Below are 26,327 nucleotides of genomic sequence, written 5' to 3' on the forward strand. Positions count from 1 at the left end.
TTAGATTAAGCTGCCTTATGCCAGGCATGACTAACATTTCCAGTCGCAACAGTAAGCGCAGTAACTTGGCCCCTGTTGCTCTCTCTCTCCTTAGTCACCTGCTGTACCTATCGATCTCTCCCCTACCTGGATATCTCTTTAAGGTACCAGGTGCTTTCGGAATATTACCACCGCCCGAAGCCACTTCGGCAGAGAAGGGCGATATAAGACACTGAGAACTAAACGGAAACTATTCTTTTAGTGTCCTTTTTAATCATTGACTCTCTCTCTCTCTCTCTCTCTCTCTCTCTCTCTCTCTCTCTCTCTCTCTCTCTCGTGTTTTCGCTTGTATGGATGTGGTTATGTGATCGAATGCTGTTAAACAAACACCCTCTCTCTCTCTCTCTCTCTCTCTCTCTCTCTCTCTCTCTCTCTCTCTCTTTGAAGGTGACGCTACTAAACCGTAACTAGAGAGGCCATGACGTGTCGAAGACCTTTGGATAGAGTTTGTATACCACTATACCCATATCCTTAGTGAGAGCAATGATTATCTTGCTAATGTGTTTGGTTCTAGGTGTTTAAGAAACATATCCTTTCTAATTCAAGGTAGTAAGGCTGGCTTGCCTCTATAGTCTTTAGGTTATTGCAATCAGGCATTAACCTACTGGATTTTCCTCCACACTAGAGTTGACATTTTTATTTTCTTTTAAACAAAGGCATTAGCTTGTGAGGGAGGTACAAGTAAGATACGGAGGTTTACAGCTTACTAATTTATTTACTAAACTTCCACACAGGTCAATAGCTCGTGTGAGCCACAAAGTAGTCCTGACCTCTTGACAGATCGAGGAAGGGATTAAATTCAAGCATCTGTATTTCTTTACAGACATAAATTTACATATGGATGAATACAAGACATATGATTGACAATTATACATACATAACTGGAAAGGTGGCATAACAATATACAGAATGATAATAATACATGAACGGTGACAATAATGGTGATTGAGATATTTGCATAAAAGATGTACGAGAGAATTTGTGTTTCTCTTGACTGCATGGTTTTTCCCCAAGCATTACTCACCGTGGGATAAAGCAGGTTTTGACCGTAGGCCTGCCACGTTGGCACTATAGGACTCTCCTGCCAAGGAGAGGCCTAGATACGTGGACAGGTGCCTGGTATGAATGTGGGTTTCAGTTGCTCGATTGAAAACCACATTGTCGTCCTGTCTACTATCATCTGGTAGGCCTTCAGTCATCTCTGGGGTATGCAGTGTGGTCCAGAGTAGGCTGGGGAGCGGGGCGGGAGGTTTGTGTGCATCGACCTGAATGAATGCGTCGGGGACATACACTTTTCTGTTTGTTTGGTTAAGTTGTCTTGGCTGGTATTATTTTTTTCTATCACTTTTCAGGTGTCAGATGGTGATGTTGGGTCTGTTCTTTCTTGGAAGACAAATGCTGTCAACGTGGCCATACAGGAATTCTGCTGGCGATCCTTTGAAAGCTGTGTGCGGTGTCGTTCTCAGTCCCAGAAGAACCCCTGGCAGTTCTTTTCTCCAACTCCCGCCTGGCATCTGGCAGTGGATGGTGTTTTTAATGATTGGTTCATCCTCTCAGCAATTCCATTGGCTTTGGGCTTGTAGGCTGTCGTAGGTGTTATTTTCATCTCCAGACTGTCGGCAAGGGCATTCCACAGGGTGGGTGTCAAGCTGGTGCCCCTATTGCTGGTGATGATCTGGGGGACTTCATGCCTACTGACCCAGTCAAAGAAGGATTTAATGCAGCTCTCCGCCATCTGCTGTTGGATGGGTATTGCATCCGGCCACCTGGTGTTACTGTCTATTATGGTAAACAGGTATTTGTACCCCTCTGTATGTGGGCAAGTCAGCGGTTCGTTGTTTTGAAGTCTTCTACCCTGCTCGATGTGTCTTGTGACTTTTGATGTCTGGCATGGCATGCACTCTCTTGTCCATGTCTATACATCTCTTCTCATCCCCACCAGATGTGCCACTATGCTATGATTTGGGCAGTTGATCAGCCTGATGGGTGGGATAGGTTGTGGGCAAGAGTGAATGCTCTCTTTCTTAGTCACTTTGGCAGGTATGGGTGAAGATGCCCGGTGCTCATCTTGCAGGTGATGGTTGTCATTCCATTGTGAGGGCAGGACTGATCTGCTGCAGTCTTCTGCAGGCCTTTGTCATCTTTCTATGCCTCCGCTACCTTGGGATAGGCTATCCCGAGTTGGATGGTGTTGGAGCAGTTTCTTGATAGGGCATCTGCCATGCTGTTCACTGAACCCTTCAGGTGCTTTATGGTGCAGGAGTGCACAGCTATTGCTGACAGGTGCCGTTGTTGTCGCACTGACCATGCATCTGCTGACTTTGTGAAGGTATGAACCAGTGATTGATGGTCTGTCTATACCATGAACTGTCATCCCCCGGGCATGTGGCAGAAGTGGTGGACTGCTTTGTGGACTGTGAGGAGCTCCCTGTCGCATGTTGAATACTTCTGCTCTGCTATGGTTGGCTTTTTGCTGTAGATAGCCAGTGGGTGACGGCCATCAGCAGTATCCTGCTCAAGTACATCTCCCATCGCCGTATTGATTGATTGCTTATGTCGGTTGTCAGAGTGGGGACCTACGGGGCAAAGGAAATATTAGTATTGTTGCAGAGGTTATTGCTTCTTTCACTAAAATAAATGCTTTGTCTTGACGTTCTCCCAGTTTAATTTCTTTTTATTTCCTTTAGGGCATTCATATATGGGGCTCATTATTTTTGCAATGTTTGGTGTGAATCAGAGGTAACCATTTATTAAACCTGAAAATTCTTGCACTCTCTTCACAGTTGTTGGTTTGGGGAGGTCTGTTATTGCTTTCACTTTCTCTGGCAGAGGCTTAATGCCCTCTGGACTCACCTGGTGCACCAGGAACTCCACCATTTTCTTTGCCCATTTGCACTTGTCTTCCTGCACCATTAGTCCGTTTTCTTTCAGTCTTTGTAACACTGTTTTCACATTTTTGAGGTGTTGTTTTAGATTTGAGCTGAAGATCAGTATGTCATTAACACATACCACACAGAATGGAAGGTCCCCAAATAGCTCGTCCATCACTCTTTGGAATGTTGCCCTTGAGTTGCAAAGGCCAAAACAGCTGTAGTTGAATGTGTAGGTGCCAAATGGGGTGATGATTGCGGCCTTCTCAATATCTTCTTTTGCTACCGGGACTTGGAAATACCCTTTTTGCAGATCAATTTTTGTGAATAGGCTTGGTCCGTTCATTTTGTTTGTTATGTCTGCTATATTTGATAGAGCATATCTGTCCGGTTTTGTTTTCACAATTGGTCATTGGTAATCTCCGCAGGGGCACCATGTTCCGTCTGACTTCAGTACCATATGTAGGGGTGACGCTCATGGGCTGGGGGCTTTCTGGCATATTATTGCTTCTTCCATCTCTTTGAATACCTTCTTCACACAGGTGAGCTTCTCTGGGGCCAGCCTTCTGAATCTCGAGTGGATTGAGGGTCCTTCTGTATCTACGGTATGTGGTGCTGAATGGTGTGTTTTGCTGGTTTTGTTAGGTCGTGCTTCAGGTCGTCTTTCAGTGGGGTGTTGGGTGCTATGGGGCATATTTTTACTTCTCGTTGACTCATTAATGCTTTCATTGTTGTACATCTGCTCGGCTTTTGGGGAGATGGTTTCTGTGCTGTTCTTAGGATCAACTGTTTAGCTGGTACATCAACTAGTAGACTGTGCACTGTTAAGAAATCTGCTCCTAACAATACAATCATCACATCTGCTGTGATGAACGAACAGTTGTATTTTTTCCCATCAAAAGCAATTTTCATCTCCTGCCTTCCTTACATTGCCAGTGGTTCTCTGGCTGTTGATACTTGCAGGTTGGTGGGAGGAGTAGGGTTGAGTCTTTTGTTCGGGCTAGCTAGGATGAATGATCTGCATGCTTCAGTGTCCACTAAGAACTCTATGTCAGATCTTTCATCTTTTAGGAAGAAGCATGTTTGTCCTTTTCTTTTGTACCTGGAAGAAAGACAGCAGTGGGTAGGTGTGATTTCTCATACGAGACAACCTGTCTGCTCACTGCTGACGTTAGTATGAATGGGTCACGTCTGCCACCCTACTGCATGTTGTTTCCGAACCTCCAGTGGAAAATGCACATGCCCTCTGGAGGCTCTTGTTTCTTCTGTTTAGCCTTCCATTTGTGGTCATGTCTCTCTACAAGATCAGACTTGAATCAGATTCAAAAGGGTTCCTCTTTCCCAGGTGTTGTGTGCCAGACCAGTTCGCATTCTCTGAATGAAAGGGCAACATAGGGCAACATTGAATGTCTTCAAGAAAACGTACCTTCAAGCAAAGTGTCTCCTGGATCACCTGAAAAGATGCCACTGGTTTACAGAAGAAATAAAATTACTTTTTTATTAATATCTTTCAAATATAGTAAAGAACATGTTAGAAATATAGAGGAAAATATCTGAAAGTACCAATCAGCTCCACTACTATCAGCCTTCTACACCATTAACCGCTAGAAAGAAATTTGAGATTCAGCCAGTTGATACAGATAGTATGATTATTGTTAGGCTAATGTTGAAACCAATGAACTGTGGAGACAGGATTCTGTTCAGCCTTTTAGCAGAGTCTTTGTCCATGATAATTTTCTACACTGCCTGTAGACACCACCTCACTAATTCCTATTTACGATAACGAAGATACCGAAAATAATGGAAATGACAGACCCATTTCTCTTTAAACTGTAATCTCTAAAACACAAATAAAATTTTTTCACATAGCTAATAGCTCTCCTTGAATCAAATCTGTTATTGTCTAAAGACCAAGGAACTGAACTACAAAATTTTTGGATCTGTCCAAATTGTGTGATTGCTAGGTCATCAAATTTTATTAAATAAATTTCCTTGAGTCAACATCGACCTCTTTTGGTTCGAAATTTATATCAGCAATTGTATTCAGCCTGTTCAGTCTTACCCTTTCCCAAGGGATCGATCCTGGCTCAATTGCTTTCTTTTATCTACATCATTGATCTACCTCAGTATATATAAGGGGGTCGTCTTCTTATTTATACTGATGATAACTAAATTTTGCCGACTGGGGACTTGTAAAACATTGACGATTTGATAAAAGGAGCCGAAAATACTGGGACCAGTCGCAACAAATTCTTATGGTAATTGTCTCTCATCTAACAAAAAGAGACTCAGTTTATCTTCTGATCAAAGCAGAGAGTGATAGATCTGAACCTGATTATTAAGATTTTTAGTTGATATAAAGATTTTCCCTTTGGCTCTCGATGGGCCAGTAACAGTTTAAAAGAACTGGACTTTAGTTAGGAAACTGAAATAGATATTACATTATATTAAGCTAAATCTATATCATAACAATGTACCACGTACAGAAATCACTTACGGTTAGCTAAGAACGATAAGCTATTAATTACAAATGAGTAGCAGCAATACATTTAATCAGAACTCTCGATATTTGACACGGAGTCGGGATCCAACAGGATGCAAAGGTATCAGACATTTCACAGGAGGCTGAATCCGCACATTCAGTGATATCAGTCGAAAAAAGCAGTGACGTGTTGCCCGGGGACCAACAGTAGGCATAGCATCAAATGGCCAAAGAGAACCATCAGCACTCGTGACGCGCAGCAAGAGTGGTCGTCAGGTGTAATAACTGATATATAAGTCAGGGATGACAGCAAATACATATTAACACATTTAGAATCCACGAAATATCACTAATTGTACATACATTATAGCAAGCGGTAACAATAGTATGCCTGCAAAACTGTGTACAAACAAATAAAACAGTAAAGTAAATAGTAAAAAAAAAAAAAACAATATAAAGAAAATATGAACTTACACGTTAATGAGTGGATGTCTGTTTTGGTATTTGACAACATGAGTTTTAAATTATCACCCATCGACTCCGAAACGAGAAAACGAACTGCCCAATAATACTATAGTGACTGAGCTACTGTTGGTCCATCTATTGCCACAATTGTTTATAAATAAGGCCACCGACACAATCGAGTCGTGGAGGTAGGATTATTGGTACTGAATCTTGGCCTCAACTAATGCTTCTAGATTATTTATTCGTGGTCCGATCATTTACCGACAACTCAGTGCGAGAGGATTAAAAGTAATACAGGATGTTGGGCTCACATTTTAGGAAGCGTCTTCCTGCAGTCATAAGAAAATTCCAAATCAAATTCTCATTCAAATTACAGCTTGTCAGATATTTTCTCCAAAAGTCAATTAAACCTTTTTGTTTTGGTCACAGTCATTAGTTGTAAAATCCTTTTAGAAATGTCTGCTTACATGAAGCACATAAAAATCTTAAAATCTTAGTTCTTGTTGCATAATAAGTTTAGACACTGTTTTGATTGGAATCACCTTATTTATTAACTGACTCGAAAGTCAAATTCTGATTAATATAAATTTTAGGGCCCAAAGTCTTCTTATGAATATACTTTAGGATGTAAAAACGTAAACCATCCATGCATGGACACATGTGTATAACTATCAATTGATGGTGGTATATAACACACCACGAAAACTATTTCCGACTTTTTAAGATCATTGACGTTATCTCTGACCTGTTAAGATTATTGATATTATTATCTCTGACCTGCTAAGATCACAGACGTTATTTCTGACCTTTTAAGATCACTGACGTTATTTCTGACCTGTTAAGATCACTGATTATTTCTGAACTATCAAGATCACTCACGAGCAGATAAAGACAGTTTTTCCATGGAAATCTGGCATGGAATAATAACGCCCTAATTATAATCGTTCCCTTTGAAATATGTTTGCAGATCATACTAAAACGATAGAAAAAGACATTATAAACTGAAATGAAAACTTGTAATAGGCTAAATTCGAGAAGAAAATAAGTGCACAGTAGTATCCAGAGTACAGAAAAGATGAAATAACGATAAAACCGGTAAGATGAATAGGAGAAGAAACAATACTAAAGTTTTCTTCACCATTTCAGCCAAAAGCAAATATAGACGTTCAAGAAGTGTTTGCCATACGAGAAAAACGAGAATATGAAAGTGTGTTGCTAAGTCTGATCCACTGGTAGACCTGGAAAATCTATCCATTTTTGTCCGGAAAGTATTTGAATTTTATTCAAACACTTTAAAATCCCTTCCCAAAATTGGCAGGGAAGGAGAGAAACATTTTTACAACATCCACACAGACAACCACACATCTGCATACATACACATAAAATAAATTGCTCTGCCCCACTGTAAGTAATAGTTAAGAAACAAAATAGATAAAGATCTACACAAGAAAAAAAACAATGCCGGAAGGTTGTGGTAGGGATGTCAGGTACTTTGAAGTAGCATTCCTGTCTTTCTCGAATTCATGAGTGACAGCCCTGAAACTCGTATGTTGATTCTACAGTTTAACATAATTCATTTCCGAATGGAGAATGCCAAAATGATTTTCCGTAAAGTTTAATTCTTTCCTTGAAAGAAGGAAGATACAGTGCTATAACGATAAATGAAGACATTGCCCCTGCCAGGTTCCTTTAATATGATTTTAATAGATACACGTCTACACCATAAAAGTATGTCGAATAATAACCTTAAAATTGTCTTATGTGCCTCAAAAAACAGCGTTATCTTGCCTCAAGTAAGACCGGCTTTGTATTAACAAGCATGACGAAATGAAAAAAGCATACAACGAACCGCATCAGAGGAATAGGTCAGAGATTAACTCTTTTGAAAGCGATTTTCAATTGGCTTTAAGTACCCTGCAATAAGACTGAGAGGAAAATATATTCATAGGTGCAACCTCATCAAAAACGAAATTTTTATCGCTTAAATGGCACTACAATAGAGAACTTTATGTAACATACACTATACACACACACACACACACACACACACACACACACATATATATATATATATATATATATATATATATATATATATATATATATATATATATATATATATATATATATATATATATATATATATATATATATATATATATATATATATATATATATATATATATATATATATATATATATATATATATATATATATATATATATATATGTGTATATATATATATATATATATATATATATATATATATATATATATATATATATATATATATATATATATATATATATATATATATATATATATATATATATATATATATATATATATATATATATATATATATATATATATATATATATATATATATATATATATATATATATATATATATATATATATATATATATATATATATATATATATATATATATATATATATATATATATATATATATATATATATATATATATATATATATATATATATATATATATATATATATATATATATATATATATATATATATATATATATATATATATACATGTATATATATAGGGTGCCCATAAAGTCATCGTGCAATTAAAATACTTGTAGCTTGCAACAGTACAGTATATGATAGAGTTAATCTGTAAGAAGGGTAAAAAAGTTAGATGTGTCTAGTTTTTCTGTTCTTCTCAAGTCATATTTGTTATTTGTTGTATTAAATGTTTTTCATAATTTCAGAAGCTTAAAAATAACTTCTTTTTCAGAAATGCTGTTGACCCATGGTCTCCTTAGCAGAGAAAATGAATTGGGTTTTTGGCTGGCTGAGCTAAAATGTACTGTCGCTGTCCAAAGAAAGTTTACAACCCAGTACAATAAAGAAGCACCTTACAGGAATTGCATACATACATTAAGTTATTCAAAAATGAATAATTAGTATTAATTATTTAATTGAATTACGGACAGAAAGTAACTCGAATATGATAATCTTCTTCTAACAGCATTTGACTCATTTGGAATCTGATTACTTTCATATTAGGTTTTCCCCCAGAATCTTATGCACAGTAGATTTTTAAAGTTTCGTCTCTAAAGAATCTCATCTTAGACTCTTTCTCGGATTTATTTCAAAGGATTGTGCTACAGACGATACAGTTCCTACATCAACACATGGGCTACCAGACCGTGGTTTATGAGTATCTCAACCTGTTTCCTTAAATTTCTTCATCCAGCTTGATATGTAATTCCTGTGTGGTGCTTCTTCTTTGTACTGGATTGTAAACCTTCTCTGAACAGCGACAGTGCATTTTAGCTCAGCCAAACAAAGCATAAAGTTTACTTTCTCTTCTGGCGAAGCCATGGTCAACAGCAGTTATGGAAAAGAAGTCATTTTTAAATTTCAATAATTGTGAAAAATATTTGATAAAGTAAATAATTAATAAAACTTCAGAAGAACAGAAAATCTACATATATAAAGCTTTCTTATCCTTTTATAGATTAATTCTATCATATTTCTCGAAGCTGCAAGTGTATATATATATATATATATATATATATATATATATATATATATATATATATATATATATATATATATATATATATATATATATATATATATATATGTGTATATATATATATATATATATATATATATATATATATATATATATATATATATATATATATATATATATATATATATATATATATATATATATATATATATATATATATATATATATATATATATATATATATATATATATATATATATATATATATATATATATATATATATATATATATATATATATATATATATATATATATATATATATATATATATATATATATATATATATATATATATATATATATATATATATATATATATATATATATATATATATATATATATATATATATATATATATATATATATATATATATATATATATATATATATATATATATATATATATATATATATATATATATATATATGTGTGTGTGTGTGTGTGTGTGTGTGTGTGTGTGAGTGTGTGTGTTTGTGCAAGTGTGCATGAGCTATTTGGGCATATTTTCGCTCTTATGCAGTTGCTATTAAAGTCAATGGCATTGTTCCCAAATACTAAATTTTTATCAAGACCTTGAATCAGTCTCTACTTCTTTTTCTCTTCAGGCAAGCTTCTCATGAATAAGGAAAAATTATTCACGTTTCTTTCCATTATCTCCTTCTAGTCGATGGACTGTTTCTTCACTCATCAACGATGTCTTCAGTATTAGATTACAAATTGACCTACAAGGTTTTTATTACTGCATGCAGACTTTGCGGCTACGCCTAAGATTTTAAACCTGACGTCACTGGGGTGTTGGATTTCAATTGTTGGTGTATCTCATTGCCTCCCTGGTGATCTGTGAGGGCAGCAAGGGCATTCCTGGTGCTCTGTAGGGTGCACTCTATGCGGCGGCTTGCAGTAAGGTAGGTGGGCAAGGCAAGGGTGTGATTCTCATTTCTGGCTATAGTCTAAATTTGCTTCGTTGTCGGTAGTCGCGTTCAGAATTCGTGAGAATCCCAAAGGGGCAAGCGAGCAACAATTTTAGTAGGATACCATAAAATGTATTTCCTCTTATTTCTCATCTTCAGAGGTCATTAGCGCCGATAATCAAACTTCGATCACGATCCTCATCATGTCCAAACTTGAATAATCCTTCATTCAAGTTAGGAAGAGGTTGTGATGGCAAAGTTCTAAAGGGGGAAATATAAAACTGACATAATAGCTATAATTTCAATCATTAAGACTTACAGTTTTTTTTAAGGTAATTAAGAAAATACATAAAAAACACCTACTTTTATTTAGGTCTTTCACTCCGTGTGTAAGAAGTTTTATTTTTCTGATCAGCTTCTCTTGCAACCACCGCCAAGTGAGTTTTTCCGTTATGTGAATGGAATGCCATCAGATCCGCCAGATAACTCCGACGCTGACCAAGAATTTACTCTCGGGTCCCAGTTGCCCGGATGATTAATGCCCGCTACAATCTACGGTATCAAATTGTTCTTTTTGGATCCCCCAACTGACATTTGAGAATATGTTGACTTAATGAAAAGACTGAAGTACTAGATTCAAATATCACGTGACATGTTGAATAAGAAAATTATTTGCAATTTTTATCTGTTGATTAGCCAAACTGCAGGCATTATTTATTTTGTAATAATTTTGCTCCTTGAATACAATGGACTTATCCTTCAAAGTTTTGTTCATACTTAGGTCAAAGACTGGACACCGCAAACACCCTCGGCTCATGTTGTCTTAGACTACTCTCTAACTAGAGCAGAGGGTAGTAAAACCGGTGGCGACTTAGTGGGATATAATAGTGACAGTATAGAGGATCCTAAAATGGTTGGCAAGCGTGAGAAAAAACAACAGTAAAAAAAAAGAAAAATTGTCCAGTGAACATTATGTCAGGAGAAAAAAGAAGCAATACAACACACTTCAAATTTGTCCACCCTAAACACAGCACCGTTTAAAGTTTATAAACACCAACCCAAACTTACTTAACATATCGCTCAACTTAGAAAACGAGAGAGAGAGAGAGAGAGAGAGAGAGAGAGAGAGAGAGGGAGAGAGAGAGAGAGAGAGAGAGAGATTACACCAACACACACAAGAAAAAAGACATTATTTTCTCTGAAGGAAACAATAAGAATTAGTGAACCAGTGAGGAAGAAAGAATTCAAGAAAATAGTAGAATGAGGAAGCCGGTTGAACAAGAACAAGATATAAAATTTTAAGGGATCGAAGAAGACGAAACAAACGAGGGTGACGTCTGCGACGAAGCAAACAAGAAAAGAAGCTTCGTTGCTGACTGTTGCTGACTGTACTTGAACTCGATGGAGCACCAAGTAAGGAAAGGATATCCGCACACACACATAGTAAGAAAAGGATATCCCATACACACAATAAGAAAAGGATATCCGCACACTCACATGGTAAGAAAAGGATATCCGCACACGCACATAGTAAGAAAAGGATATCTGCCCGCACACAGAGCAAGAAAAGGATATCCCACACACACATAGTAAAAAAAGGATATCTGCACACACACACACTCACAGTAAGAAAAGGATATCCCACACACACATAGTAAGGAAAGGATATCTGCACACACACATAGTAAGAGAAGGATATCCCACAAACACATAGTAAGAAAAGGATATCTGCACACACACATAGTAATAAAAGGATATCCGCACACTCACATAGTAAGAAAAGGATATCCGAAACATAGTAAGAAAAGGATATCCGCACACTCACATAGTAAGAAAAGGATAGTAAGAAAAGGATATAAGGATATAGTAAGAAAAGGATATCCACACACTCACATAGTAAGAAAAGGATATCCGCACACACACATAGTAAGAAAAGGATATCCGCAAACACACATAGTAAGAGAAGGATATCCACACACGCACATAGTAAGAAAAGGATATCCACACACGCACATAGTAAGAAAAGGATATCTGCCCACACACAGAGCAAGAAAAAAGGATATCCCACACACACATAGTAAAAAAAGGATATCTGCACCCACACACACATAAGAAAAGGATAAGTAAGGAAAGGATATCTGTACACACACATAAAAGAGAAGGATATCCCACACACACATAGTGAGAAAAGGATATCTGCACACACACATAGTAAGAAAAGGATATCCGCACACTCACATAGTAAGAAAAGGATATCCACACACACACATAGGAAAAGGATATCAGCAAGAAAAGGATATCACACACTACATAGTAAGAAAAGGATATCCGCAAGCACACATAGTAAGAAAAGGATATCCGCACACGCACATAGTAAGAGAAGGATATCCACACACGCACATAGTAAGAAAAGGATATCCGCACACACACATAGTAAGAAAAGGATATCTGCACACACACATAGTAAGAAAAGGATATCTGCACACACTCATAGTAAGAAAAGGATATCCGCACACTCACATAGTAAGAAAAGGATATCCGCACTCGCACATAGTAAGAAAAGGATATCCGCACACGCACATAATAAGAAAAGGATATCCGCACACTCACATAGTAAGGAAAGGATATCCGCACACTCACATAGTAGGAAAAGGATATACACACACGCACATAGTAAGAAAAGGATATCCGCACACACACACATTGTAAGGAAAGGGTATCTGCACACACACATAGTAAGAAAAGGATATCCCACACACACATAGTAAGAAAAGGATATCTGCATACACACAGTAAGAAAAGGATATCCCCAACACATAGTAAGAAAACGATATCCACACACACACATAGTAAGAAAAGGATATTGCCCCCCGCACACACATATTAAGAAAAGGATATCCCACACACACATAGTAAGAAAAGGATATCTGCACACACACACAGTAAGAAAAGGATATCCCACACACACATAGTAAGAAAATGATATCCGCACACACACGTATTAAGAAAAGGATATCCGTACACACACATATTAAGAAAAGGATATCCCACATACACATAGTAAGAAAAGGATATCTGCACACACACATAGCAAGAAAAGGATATCCCACACACACAGTAAGAAAAGGATATCTGCACACACACATAGTAAGAAAAGGATATCCGTACACACACATAGTAAGAAAAGGATATCCGAACACATATTTACACATAAAGTTATTAAAAGTCAGGTTTTAAAGTTGATTTGATATGATAATTCATTTAATTATTTCATTAGAAATACTTTATTCCAGTAAGATGAATTAGTTGCCATACATGCAATTCATTTCATGTAAACATTTCAAAAACGTTTCTTTACTAATTGTTACTGATTACTTTACTAAACGATATTGACTTATTTTGTTCTGGTATTTTGCTAACTTGTCGAGAGATTTTTTTACCGTGTTTTATTAGAATTAATTTTGATGGGAATTATTTAAGTGCAAAGTTTATTTAAATTCCTTTATGCTGACTTTATTTTTTTCAGGGGGACATCTCTTCCATCCCTTACGTGTCTTCACGTGCCTTCTATCCCTTCCGTTTCGTGCCTATCCCTTTTATGCCTTGTAATGCCCTTTGGGGCAAATAAAACCAAGCTTAGTTACTGTTGATTAAATACACGACAAGGAGTAAGATGCATAGATCAAGGAAGACAACCCTTTTGAGTTTTACCAGAAGCCAAGCACATAGATTAATTATGACAAACCCTTTAGATACTCCAACCACTTCAACTACTCCAGTAGCCGCAGCTACTAAGACCACTGTGATCACCCATAAGATTGCTCAGGTGAATCCCCACGTAATTAAATTTTGGAGAAGGAAAGAAGACAATGATACTTGCAATTTAGAAACATAGTTGAGCAAGGTGACATATTCAAACTCTTTTGCAGGTAATGATTCTGAGAAATTGAACGAAACCAAATGTTTTCTTGATCTCTAGACTGGGGTTACAGAACGTTGTGTTCATTCAGATGCCTATGAAGATTAAAAGACTTGGGATGAATTAAAATTGATTATTCTGGCAAACAGTGTTCAAAGTTGGAGAATTACCTCAGAATGGATCCCCAATTATATAACTGGCTGCAAGAATGTCGGTATCTTATCTCAACCACTCCGTGGACAACAACCGCAGCAGATCAACAAGTGATAACAGTTGACAACTGTAAGAACCAATTAAGGTTACCTTTGTTATTGGGAAGTTTACCGTCAAAGGTAATTGAAAAGATGACCGGTGTTTAGGCTAAACATCTCAAGGTAAACCTCCAGCAGTCACATGTTATAATTGTCACAAGAAAGACCCCTACGCTTAATAAAAAGGAAGGACATTGTATCCGAGACTCGAGAAGTAGGCCTAGACATATATCACAGTCAGTCTCCACAATTTCAAAGAAATAAAGACAGGAATACCAACAAAGTTGTAAATTTAATGTAGCGACAAGATCAAGCAATTTCGAATGAACCAACGGTAAATTTCCTCAGAACCAGAATTATAAACATTCCTACATTATTGAGAAGACCGTAACGTTCGAATTAAGACTAAGTCAAGTAACGAATGTTAGCGAAATTACCACAGGGGTTGAATCTGATTATAAACTCATATTTTCTGCATATGTACCTTAAGAAAGCCTATTGCTGTACTCTTTGGCATAGACTTTCAAAAGAACATAATGAATGAAAAGGTATACCAGACATATTTCCCCCATCTAATTTTGAAATCAGTTACAGATTTCAGAATTACTGGCATTCACGGAAATGCCATAAGATCATTAAAGAAATTGAGTTACCTTTTCAATTGGGAAGACTCACTTAAGGAGAAAGGTCTGGTAGTAATTGCCCCATCCGTAAAATAAATAGGGTTGATTTTATTCGACGTCGGCTCTGAATATTTTATGAAGGTGATCCGCTTTGATATGACCTGCATAAACATTTAGAAGTGTTGTCAGTTACAATATTACTTCCACAAAATATTGCCTTTTTATTATTTTTGAGAACGCTATGACGTTTGGCGTCTCATGAAAATTAAAATAAAATTCACGGAGATGTATCATAAGAATGATGGTGTTATGTCATCTTCTCTAATTCTGATGAATTGTAGCTGTCATCGAGCTTTTTCGTATTGTTTTGTTCTATAGATTTTCCATAGCCTTGAAGTAGGTTACGATTTTGGTAATACCGTTAAGGAAGAGAGGAAGCTAAAAATACAAAAAATAAGAACTAACAACTAAAACCAGAAGCAAAATAGATGAGGAGCAAGCAAGAAACCATGGTCACCAGTTAAAGAAAAATGGAAGTTCAGTCAAAAGACTGAAAGATCGTTTGCTATATTGCTGCGCAAAACATTAAAATTCAAACGTGGGATTTAACCTGCAGGGCGAACGCATATGAAGATACTTGGTTCTTTTTTTCATTGTTATTCTATGCATAGATTCAGAGGGGAACATATTCGGAACTGAAATATAAAAAATACCTATTTTTTTATTCCAGTCTTTGAATTGGTAGTGAGACTCATGTTTTTATATTGTGATCTTTCAATGCAAGACATTAACGATTCCCAAAACGAGGTGAGGGAAATAGAGTTCAGCCTCACAGGTACTCCATAAACACCATCATTACAGATTCCTATTCACTGAGTTCGTTACATCTGTCCTCATGACTCTAAGGAAAATCGTTCGCATGACGCTTCAATAAAAATTCCAGGACTCCGAATTTTCCATGGAAATGAACTGCTTGTTAGGCAACGTGGTCAAAGTTCTGGGACTTCAGGTGACACTATTCTGATGAGAATCGTTTTAGGGATATAACTTTTTTTTTTTTTTATTAAAATTCACTTTAGCTATCATTGAATAAAGTAAACTGATTCACAAAAAGCAATGTTGACTGATATTTTATGAATGTCCGTAGGTTTTATTTTAATACGGACACACCTTTAATGTAAAGAGCTCTTCGTCAAATAGGTTTGATAGTTCTGAAAACTTTAGAAATTGTGATAACGATCATCGTCACTAATTATAAGTTTATCGCAAAAATTGTAGTCATAATTCTCCTCCCCTTTCTCTCTTCCATACAAATGCATACATGAAATCGAGCCCACACGCACAAACACATACACATGCACCTCATAGATAAAATTTAAAATTACACCAAAATTTGTACATTCATTTATCAATAGCCTTGAATGATCTAGCGCCTTCTCCGAACCAAGAAAAGCTACTGGAAAGCTTCTTATCTACCAGAAGTTTGAATCGCACAACTCAAACGATGGGAATAGCAATTTGCGAGGATTTTATCTGGCTAAGGATGGTTGTAACAATGAATTCTTGGCTGAAGAGTTAAAGATAATTGTCATGCATCTAATCATGAAAAAAAAAACTGAAGACTATGTATATATATATATATATATATATATATATATATATATATATATATATATATATATATATATATATATATATATATATATATATATGTGTGTGTGTGTGTGTGTGTGTGTGTGTGTGTGTGTGTGTGTAACCTGAATCACGAAAATATGGAGCGTGATGAATATACAAATAAAAGCAATGCCACGAAGGAAAGTGAAACAACGGAGAGGTGCCAGGCCTTTCGAATATATATATATACATAAATATATATATATATATATATATATATATATATATGTCTGTGTATATATTATATATATATATATATATATATATATATATATATATATATATAATATAAATTTCTGACTCACATCAGGATCGAACCCGGTCTTTCAATTGAAAGGCAAGGGCGCTGCCAACTAGGTCATACAAGTCATAAAAGAAGTTGGAACCTGAGAGCAACTACACCCAAGGAATTACCTGGGCAAGGTAACTGCCTGCATACCAGCGTGTTTTCCCCAACTTCCTGATTCAGCAATGACCCAGTTGATAGCATTTCATTCGAATTATCCCTTATGAGTGAATTAGATAGAAATAATCAACACACAATCATATGTGGAACAGAAATAAATTTCTGACTCACATCAGGATCGAACCCAGGTCTTTCAATTGAAAGGCAAGGGGCGCTGCCCACTAGGCCATGCAAGTCATAAAAGAAGTTGGAACCTGAGAGCAACTGCACCCAAGGAATTACCTGGGCAAGCAAACTGCTTGCATACCGGCGTGTTTTCCTCAACTTTCCGACTCAGCAATGGCCCAATTGACAGCATTTCATTGTATCTTATTCACTCAGAAGGGTAAAAGCCACATTCATGGGAGATAGTGTAAAGACTGTTTGACACCTGCCATAACTCACTATTAGACACGTTGGGTTTGGGATGATGCAATTAGTAACGGTGATGGGGAACGTTACTTTGTGTCTCCTCTTTCATTTTCTATTTTGTTTAAATTAGGGTTTGATAACCCATCACTGTTAATTCCATTTAGTCAGTATCATGCTAACTTTGCCAAATAAATTCTATTTTTGTAGATTAGGATTTGATTTAATACGACGGTATGAGAGAGAGAGAGAGAGAGAGAGAGAGAGAGAGAGAGAGAGAGAGAGAGAGAGAGCGAGAGAGAGAAAATCTAAAATTTTTCTCCACAGTTGACCTGCGAGGTTCCAACAGCAATTTTGAGGGAAGTGTTTATTTTAGAAAGGGTAACAGATTTGGTGGCAGCTGTGGGATTTGAACCCACGCCTCTGAAGAGACTGGTGTGTGGTGTGAATGAAATAGGAATAGGTATATAGTTAGGAGACGTGTTTCATGGGAGTTTAACCTGGGATGGTTGGCACTCGTGGTTGCTGACTTTGCATGAGGCGACCGAGGGCGAGTTGTTACTCCTGGCTTAATCTCATTTCATCTTGCAAGTGTTAAGTGGTTAACGCACTGGTCAGACAAGTCGTGTGTTTATTTTAAAAAAGAAGCGTTGGTGTGTTTTAATGCGTGTAGGACAGTCTTCCTGTTTTATTTCTGTTTCTCTCTCTTGCACTTTTCCCGTTAAGAGTTTTTACTTGTTATATTTTAAAGGAACAAAGTGTGTTTAGTTTTCTTTTGTCCCTTACGTTTCCCTTCTTTCTCTCTCTTTCTGCAATTGCTTTGGTTTTATTTATAACGTATTGATGTATTTTTCGATCGCCACGTGTTTATATTTTACATAACGGGTGTAATTAATGAGGGAGTTGCATGTGGGGTGGAGTTCCGGTGCTTTTCTGCTTCCATAAGCGTTCATCCGCCTAGAGACAGACCAGCGCAGCGCCCTGGTTTGTCTCGGATTGGCGCGTTCAGCAATTTTCGCCTCGCAACCAGCAAAGAGGGATATCGGGAGGGGGAATCTTTTTGTACTCGAGGGGATTACTCCTCTTCTTTCTCCTCTTTCTTCGGCGCAATCGAGTTTTCTGTACAGCGTATAATCAAGGCCACCGAAAATAGATCTATCTTTCTGTGGTCTCGGTATAATGCTGTATGACGCGCAGCCCATGAAACTTTAACCACTGCCCGGTGGTGGCCTTTCCTATATTGTTGCCAGACGCACAATCATGACTTAAATAAAATAAAAACTACAAAGGCTTGAGGGCTGCAATTGGCATGTTTGATAATTGTAGGATGGATGGTCAACATACCAATAAGCAGACCTCTAAACTCAGTATTTTTAAGATTTGAGGGCGGATAGAAAAAGCACGGGCAGAAAAAGTGCGGACGGATTGTTGTTTCAAAATGGCAATTCGATCACTATCAGGACCAGACGAGTCTTTACATGCTTATGCAAGGTATTTACCAGAGATAATTACTTTTTAGTAAACCTCGAAAATTAAACCCATTTCGAAGTGTTTGGTGGAGGGAACTTGTTGAGCGCAACTATGGGAAATCTATTCTCACACTACCATAAACATAACTACTAGAGAGTGGCCAACAGGTAATAAATCATTGCTTAATAAGAGGTATGAGGGATTCAGCTCTTTGGTAATGAAGAAAGAGATCAAGATCAGCGGTTTTAGAATATTTACACAAACTTTCCAACATCGCATTCACCACAGGAGAGGAAGAGAATAAATTGTTAAATTTTCCTGAATGTCGCATCCAAAAGGCTACAGAAAGTATAATAAAAGGACAAGAATCAATATTAAAAAGAATTACACAAAGCTTATTCTACAACTTTAAGTCTGTGCCATTTCCAGGCAATAAGGGACTGGTAGTATAATCGGATTTCGAAGGACTTTGTTGTTAAAGAGCTTGTATCAGATATGACAGCATAAAATAGCAACTGCTTTAAATTTACATTGTTTTCTACTTCATGATTGTATTTTTCAAAAATAAACGAATTTTCAATCGCCCCTCTCACCCTTCTCTTTTTCTTTGATGAAAGCTGACACTCAGGACAGACCAACAAAAGGCAGTTTTATGGATATCTGCGGGAGACTTCCGTTCCTTTTTCTTGGCCGACCGTGTAACTGTTATATTTTCGCCATCATTCCATTTATTTCAAATAAAAGAGGGGAGGGGAGGATGAGGGTTATGGCGGGTTGACGGCGAGGAGAACAAGTGATTTACAGAGGAGAAGATAGCAATAGCTTTAGCGTCATTTGAATGTAAATTCCAAAGTTTACCCTCGCAGTCATGCATCTTGCGAGATGGCTCATACTCGTAAGATTTCAGACCGCTAGCGGCAGAGTCACTTGAATGAGTTCACAGGAAGTAATGAAGGAAGCACCAGTTTAGCTCGAAACTTGAAGGAGTCGTTTTGCTCATCGAACTTTGGTAGGTGACATAACTAGGTGCAAGAGAGAACGAACGTTGATGAATGCCGAAGTACCATTATTTTCGATATTCATTGGCATATGATATAAAAAAAAAGATAATTAAAAACTACCAAGTGTGAAATGATGAATAAATGATACAAGAATACAAAATTGCCGATATTGGCCTGTTTGCATTTATTTCCAAAGATAACTTAATTTCACCTTGCCTGATTGTTCCTAAACATGAAAACTCTTGGTTGCATCCATTTCCCCTTAAAATCTTTAAATGAAAAAGGAAATCAGGGACAAAACTAAGTGCCTGTGATCATGCTTCCGGAAATATTCCTCTAGCATAGATTGAATTTGTAAATCTCCCATTTCCAGATTTTATAAAAGAAAAGATTAATACATTTTGTCACTCAAACGTACAAAGAAATAAAATAAATTTTCTCAATGTTAAATGTACAATGAAATAAAAGAAGGTCAGGTGCCAGAGTCAGAAAAGGTTCTCCATTTGACAATTCTCATAAAAATGCATCCTCAGTAAATTAATGTAGAAGATATTATCTCTAATAAAAAATTTGATAAAGCAGTTATTCCATCAGTAAACGAATTCACCAGAGAAATGTCTCAGTGACTGGATCAAACGAGATGTCCCAACTCCAACTTTTCACCGAAAAATTGATTTGAGACATAAACTCTTGCCTTATTGAATTTATAAAGCAATTGCTTCCCTATACGCGTTTAAACAATGGCTCTGTGTCCCGGCAATGATAGGCTCATGCTATCTGAGGATAGGCGGTCTTTCATCTATTGTTTTCTAACCTACGTTACTGGTAATGCAGGTGTTTAATTATCCTTTAGTTGTTCCATATTTTGTATTTTCTTATTATTATTAGTGTTCCTTCTTTCTCTTTTTTTTATTAGAAATATGTTATAACACTTTCCATCTGTGAAAGTTGCTCCTCAAGGTAATGGTTTTTTTTTATGTATAATTTTCACTGATGTTTGATGGCCGGAAAGATGAGTGGAAGACCTGGATTGAGATTAGTAATTGAAAGAAAAGAGGTTTAGAAAGGAGCATCAACATCCATCTAGGAGCAAACCACCAACAGTTAGAAGTAACAGTTAGAGGTGTTGGAGAGCAAGATTGAAGGAAGGAAGTAAGAATGGAGGTAAAGTAAAAGGCTAAAGAACGGGTGCAGCTAGAGGCCTAAGGGACGCTGCACAATCTATTTAGTAATGCCTTCTATGTATTACTGTCATATTTCAGTATGATATAATATAGGAAAAATGGTATCATAACCATTAACGAAAGAATATATATCTGTGCACACATGAGAAGAATTATGTATTATTGAAACCACAGTTTGGTCAACCCAGACGCGAACGTCATCAATAAATACCTGTGTAGTGTTTTAGAGACACTGTGTCAGCATATGTCAGCATATGTCCGCATAAACTCAGCGTCCTCTTTTTGGTCGGAGCTGTAGGCTGTCAGGTAAGCCGTGAGAATCCTTGGAACGAGGTCGTGTCTGTGTTTGTGTGTGTGTAAGTCATGAATCTTGCTGTGTAAAGTATGAAAGCTTAGATGAGAGGTTCCAACATGGGAAACCATCCTGTGTAGACCATTGTAATCTGCTGTAAAAGAACCTTTTTTAGAATACAAAGTACTATGGGTTTGTCTAATCTACAGAAGAACTTGCTATTTTCCAGACAATAATCACATTTTGCATCCATGAAATTTGTGAAGATGCAAAACAATTTCTCTGACTGCGTTTAACTCCAGTCTCACAATCAAACGTAAAGGTGGGGATATTCTGGCGGAGTACCCTATTACATTGGTGGCAGCGGCCCTTCAACATTCATGGCAACGAGTCTACATTTTTGGAACGGAAACTCCGATTAGGCAAGATGCCTAAACAACCATAGACAGACATCATCTTCATCAACTACGTTACAATCGGACGACCGATTCAGTGCATCAAACGTCACGAAAGAGGAAGGAAAACAATCATCAACGAGAAAGCGAGGAAGACATCTGACCTTCAAAATACATCTTTCCCAACGCACGAGAGAGAGAGAGGAATCTCCACAAATCTACGCGACACGTCTCAAATGCAGAAACATTCCACAATCAACATTCCGCAACGTTCCTTGGAGGATTCTACAATCAACATTCCACAACATAAGAAAATTCAATATCCGCAATAGGACCCCTCCGATGACGTGTATCTAGACAGATGGAAGTCGGACGGCAGAGGAACTCATCGACTGCCACGAGAATCCAATATAAAGCTAAGTACAGCCATTATCTATAACAGTTAGTATTCTCGTATTCCAGTGATTCAGGTCTCGAGCGGCAGGTTGCTGATATAAGGTGAGCGGCGCCGTAGATTAATACCTTTTCCTTGCAGAAGTAGCGGTTCCCGATACCTAATTTTTTTGGTGCGCTTTTGTGCTCTTTTATTTTTACGCTTGACACGTAGTTAACTCTGTTCTTTTCGGAAATTGCATTTATTGCCCATTGATATTGTATTTTATGATGCATTTTCATAGGTGATGTTATTTTTAGCGAATATATATGAATCTTGGTTGGGGTTTACTTGCGTTCCTGGTATAGATATATGAGGTTACGTAGCAGCTGTGTTTTATTCGCATATAGGTTCAAGATCATAGAGAGTAGGCGTGCGGCTAGGAAACTTAATAGAGGAAAATGACTCCTCCAACCCCAGGTGGGAGCAATGACAAGCAACTACAGAATCCTGTAGTGACGGTAGTTAATGCTAGATAACGATTGTACCGCATTGCAGGTCGTGTTGACCGGATTTTTGACACAGGGTATGAGTCTTAGTTTCGTCTGTAGACGTACACCTCACGGCAAAGTCCATTACCGATCAGTCTTTACAATTGCAGGAGCAAGAGTTTCACATAGATTATACTAAGAGACGCGAGTGCGTACTTACAGAATATCTTTTAAGGAAACGATCACTTAGATGATTTCAAAACCAAGCTGCGTTCCATTTATGGGAGTGAGGATGCATAGATGCGAAGTTCTTCTTTGTACAGCATAATAAAAGTCAACATTTATGACTAATCAGTGTGGTGGATAGGAGCATTCTGATAGGAATGAAACAAAGTATAACGGACAATTTGATGGCTCAAGTTGGGTCAAGTAATATGCATCTGAGTTCCAAATCTCTTTGCAGATTGTTTTATTTGTACCCATAACGGCGATGTTGCCTGAACCTTTGGTTAGGAAGTGTTTTGATGGGAAATTAGCATCAGATAGCACAGAATTAGATGTCTATAGACAGATTCGGAAACACTTGTCCAAGTGTACAGACCTCGATCCTTCTCTAGTTCAGGCTTTTACAAAGCAAGAAAACAAAAATCATACGTCTTCATCCACCGCAACAGGTTCGCTTTAGTCACTAATAATCCATCAGCAGTCATTGCTTTAATTGTAAGCATCAGGACACATGATAAATGGGTGTAGGACGCTATTGTTCAATCCATAACAGTTTTCAAATCTAGAGTATAGTCAGTGCAATGCTAGAAAAAAGAATCCAAGCAATCAACACAAACATCCAAAGTACTGTGTATTACTAGAGCAACAATACCATGGGGGGAAAGAACAAGCAATTCAAGCAGAACAGTAATGTAGGTCAGAAACAAATACATTCAAATCGTTCCTCGGGAAAGTCAACTTCAAGCTCAGCAGTTCAAAATAACCAGGCGTCAGTGAATTTTCAGAATACCGGCTGACAGACAAACACCACATAGCCAGTTTAAAGGGGGAGGAGAGTGATATTGGGTTATCATCACTTTTTGAATAAGATAATAAATTTAATGTTCTCCAAGATATGTGTGAAGACAAGAATTTTCCAGAAATTGAGGTAGAGTCTCCCAAACATGGAGCACAGTTCCGTGATTTTGCAAAATCCACGCTATAATTGGCTCCAGAAGAAGTTAGGCCAACTTTTGTGCAGTTGGCAGAACATAAACATTTCACCTTGTTTTTTGATTCAGGTAGTCACGTAACATAATGGTTACATTACTCATCACCTGTTATTTTCAATTTCCTATTGAACGCTCCAATGTTGAGCGTGGGAATAGGTAATAATGAGTTTCGTGGAAGTAGGAACATCTCAAATACAATACAGGTTGCAGGGCAACGAACTTTCACGGACACCTTTATCATTAGCAATATTAGTATAACAGTAGTTATTATGGGTTATCCATCAATGTCATTACATAACGTAATTCTGACACCCACAAAACACGGAGAGTTTATAAAAGGGTAATTCTATCGGTTTTCACACACATTGAAATCTGTTTGGGATCAGAAGGAGACAGTCAGTGAGAAGTAACGTACATAGAAAGACAGTCCACCTGTCTCGTAAGTGATGATATTGTTACAGCCACCCATCATAACTCTCAGGCACCCGTCATTGCTGCGTTCACACAAATCATTGAGCCAGACACACCATCGTATCTGACGGTCAAGGTTAAAAGAAAATTGCCGAGCTCAGAGGTTTTCTTCCTGACACTTTAAAAATCAATGGGCTTTCAGTCACGCAAGCGTTGTACACAGTAAATTCTGATCATCGGGTTAACATTGAAGTTTTTAATCACTTAAATGCTGCTTTAACAATACATGAAAATCAGCATATTGTCAATATCGAAGCATATGAACATCGAATCCTTACAGTTGCTGAAATTAACTCCACTGAATCAGCAACAGATGAATCTCTTTTAAAGGTAATTAAAGGCAAAATCGAAGCAGACATCTTGAATGGGGATATAAGCAAAAATTTTTGAACTTCTATCTAAATAGTGATGTTTTTTTCTACAAGTACTGGAGCTTTAGGCAAAGCAAGTCATCGAACATCAAATTCGTTTAAGGATAAGGACCAAGTCATTTATGTACCTTCATATCGTCTACCAGCCAAATTCTGAATGGGAAATCAATGTAGGAGTAGATAAAATGTTAAAGAGAGGGGTTATTAGAAATCTAACAGCCCTTATAATTTTTCCCTTGATAATAGTACCAAAAAGGATAAAACCTGGAGGATTTATTGTTGTTGATTTTTCATAAACTTAACGACCAAACTATCCTGATCATTTCCCAGTACATGTACAGATGATATTTATCTCTATTAGGACAGAATAAGTTTTTACTTCCCTTGGACTTACATAAAGGCTGCAGATACCCATAGCTAAGGACGGTACACCGTACCTGCTTTTAGTACAGCTCGGGATCACTATGAATTCCTACGTATGCCATTTAGACGTTGTGCTCCTATTACGTTCACTAGAATGATCAATATAGTGTTCGGAAATTTACGGGAATATTACCATGCTTATATGGACGATCTAGTAATATATTTTCTAATTCTTGGAGAACACCTAAAGTAAACTAGAAATAGTCCTCCAAAAGGTTAAAGAGAACATCATTTAAGTGTAGAAATTTCTAAATCAGTTTTTAAAGACGAATTAGTCTATTTGGGTTTCATAATTTATCTCGGCAAGGTCTTAAAATGATCCATGATAAAGTCTCACTATTAGTAAATTTCCGTTCCTACTAATATTAAAGCCATACAGCAATTTCTCAGGGTTTCGAATTTATTATCGTCGGTTTATCCGAGATTATTCAGTAATAACTTAATCGCTAACTGATCTCATAGGAAGGACGTGATTTTAAATTCCCAACATCAAATCGCTTTTGACACATTGAAAGAGAAAATTAGTTCTCCTATTCTAAAAACTTTTGATTTTACGAATTTTTGTTAACCATGCATCGGGTCAAGGAGTAGGAGGTGTGTTATCAGTGGCATGACAACAAGTTTTTCCCATTGCCTTTTATTCTCGCAAACTAAAACGTCAGAGAAGAAATATGCAGTAATAGATAAAGAATGTTTAGCGATAGCTAACTTTCGTTGTTACATTTTAAATATATAATCTGTGGGTACAATTATCAAGGTTCAACTGATAATAAGCCCCTTACTGACTTTTGGTTTCAATCATAGTCCCAAAAGAATTGGTGGCATATGATTATCCAGGACACTGGAGCTAAAATTGGATACTGCAGTAAAGCAAACGTAATAGCAGATGCATTTATCTTTCGTAACCAGTACCAACTCAATCATTACCGCTTGTGATCTAGAAGAAATTCGAATTACTTATAAGCCATGAAAATTGCTATCGAAAATATTGATCTTTATTAAACA

This window comes from Macrobrachium rosenbergii, chromosome 46 (genome assembly GCF_040412425.1).
Source record: "Macrobrachium rosenbergii isolate ZJJX-2024 chromosome 46, ASM4041242v1, whole genome shotgun sequence".
In the NCBI taxonomy this organism is placed as follows: Eukaryota; Metazoa; Arthropoda; class Malacostraca; order Decapoda; family Palaemonidae; genus Macrobrachium; species Macrobrachium rosenbergii.